The following is a 2,731-nucleotide window of genomic DNA, read 5'->3' on the forward strand; positions in this document are numbered from 1 at the left end:
AGACAGCTGGTTAAAGTCCTTTTTCGTCAGAAATGTCGGTCCGAGAAAAATGCTCACTCCAACCTCCTGGCCAAAAAAGAAATGAGCAGCCTGTATAAACTGCAGTTTCACAATGCTAAACCGGATTTCCTAAAAGCATACAACAAAATTTGTCAAGAGGTGTTGCCAAAGATTTATGAAGATAAACATTACCCTTGTACTTTGGTGGGGACTCAGAACTTGGTGATATGGCGAGCAGGAATGAAGGAGGCTATCCAGCCCTCACAGACTTGATGAATAAACTCTGAGAAAACCAGGAATTTGTAGAATTTCGTAAAGCAAGAAGCAACTGCTTTTCTCTAGGAAGAATCAGCTGCTATTGGAGTTCAGTTTCTGCAAAGAGCCTTCTCCCGGGCAGGACCTAATATATATGAACTCAGGACTTTCCAACTCCGACCTAGAACCATGAATGAATGGGGCAATTACTGGGCCCATGCAATTCATTTCCCGCAGGACAATTCTTTTCTCAGATCCGGCAGCTTTATATGGTGCATCATCTCTGGGATTACGAGGATCTTCAAACCCGTTTCTGGAACCGAAATAGAATTTCAGAATTTCGGAATCATGACCCCGCAGAAGACCTCACCCCTCCAGTAAAGCTCCAGTGTCAACTTCTCTGTGCCTACATGAAGTGACAAGCACTTGTCATAAATTAATTTCATGGTATACATCGTATATCACATGAACAGGAAACATTGGCATGTAAACTGCTGTACATAGTTTATAAGAGACCCTTCCCTTTAGAATTTACATACTCACTAAGAAGAAACTATTGCCTACCATGACCAAATTCAATCATCCTCCTTGAAAACAACACCCCGCATTCCCCTACCCCGGTCTCCAGAACGGACTTTATAATACCTTGTTGTTGTTAAGTACCGTCGAGTCAGGTCCGACCCATAGCGACCCTGTATAGGGTTTCCGAGGAGCAGCTGGTGAGCTTGAACCGCTGACCTTGCAGTTCAAATGGCTTTGCAGTCTGGAGCATTAACCCACAGCGCCACACCGGGACTCTTGTGTTGTTGTTAAGTACCGTCGAGTCAGGTCCGACCCATAGCGACCCTGTATAGGGTTTCCGAGGAGCAGCTGGTGAGCTTGAACCGCTGACCTTGCAGTTCAAATGGCTTTGCAGTCTGGAGCATTAACCCACAGCGCCACACCGGGACTCCTTATAATACTTAGCCACTCCCAATCCCAGCCGCAGAGGGAAGAGGACCCAGATTAAAATTTGAAGTATGTTCAAATAGAACTCTCCTATCATGGGAGAAAAAAAAAATTAGCCATGTCTTTATAAAAAAGCAAATCATTTTATTATTACAGATTTTAGATAAAAATTTTTTGTATCAGGAAGAAATACCGACGCCCTTCCCTCCCACCCCACCTCCACATTTCCCTAAAAGCTTTTCTGACTCTCAAACTAGGAAGAAGTTAACAAAAAGGGATAATTTGCTCTCATCTATCCTCAGTTGCCATATTAAAAGGGAAAAAAAAAAAAGACATTTAGAAGCTGGTGGTGGCCAACAAGGCCCATCGATGGAATGATTCAAATTATGTCTCTAGTGCATCGTGATGTCTCCATATGGGAAGGTGGGGTAGAAGAGAGAACAGCTTGACTCTTGGTGTCATCTGTGATTTGGGAATGAATACGCTGAATAAGCACTAATTTTTATTTGTTAATATTTTTCTACATTGAAATAAAGAGGTTTTATTTTGTAAACAATCATTTGTGAACTCAGATATCTCCAGTTGATATTTTAATCAATGCTCCAAAAGGATACTCGCAAGATCCTGGGCAACTGGTGGTGCATGTGGAGATTTAAATTGGCATCAAGCAGCAAATGCTTGTCTAGCTCTGCTTGATTTTGTTTTTCAATGTAGTGTGCCAAATTTGTGTTTGTGATCATGTGAAAGTCTTGTTGAAATGAAAAAATCCTGTCTGACCCCTCTCCCTGCCTCAAGTTAAAGAATTTATGTGCAAAGCATGGTGGGAATAAATTCTATATCAAATGTCCAACTTTTCCATGGGGACGGTTTTCTGCAAGAACATATAAAAGTCAATAGAATCCTCTTAATTTTCACATAAAAAAATGCATTGATGTTTACTGGTGACTGGAATGTGAAAGTTGGAAAAAAGAAGAAGGATCAGCAGTTGGAAATTATGACCTAGATGATAGAAACAATATGGCTGGAGATTGCATGATACAATTGTGTAAGAACAAGAATTTATTAATTCCAAATACCTTTTTTCCATCAACAAGCTATGGGATGACATCAAAGACATTTTACATGAAGAAGCCAAATGTTCATAAAAAGACAGGGAAGAAAGGAATGATCAAAATGGATGTCAGAAGAGACTCTGAAACTTCTTCATGTATATAGAGTATCTAAAGTGAAAGAAAGAAAATAAAAACAATAAAGTGAAGGAAAGAAATGATGAAGTAAAAGAGCTGAACATATGGTTTCAAGGGCAGTTAGAGAAGACCAAGTAAAGTATTCTAATGAAATGGGTAAAGAAATGGAGTTGGAAAACCAAAAAGGAAGAACACTTTCTGCAAATTTCAAACTGAAAGAATTAAAGAAAACATTCAAATTTCAACTGGCAATATTGAAGGATTCTATAGGTGAAACTGTAGCCATTTCTGTATTACCTTTAGTAAAACTTTACTCACATGGGATATCAAAGAGATTGTCC

At 39.6% G+C, this 2,731-nt stretch overlaps 1 pseudogene; it reads left to right on the forward strand.

The window, feature by feature from the left end:
* LOC102814843 overlaps nucleotides 1-674 on the forward strand; it is a 133,786-nt pseudogene extending 133,112 nt beyond the window's left edge.
* Nucleotides 675-2,731: the final 2,057 nt, after the last annotated feature.

This window comes from Chrysochloris asiatica, unplaced genomic scaffold, assembly GCF_000296735.1.
Source record: "Chrysochloris asiatica unplaced genomic scaffold, ChrAsi1.0 scaffold00088, whole genome shotgun sequence".
Taxonomy (NCBI): Eukaryota; Metazoa; Chordata; class Mammalia; order Afrosoricida; family Chrysochloridae; genus Chrysochloris; species Chrysochloris asiatica.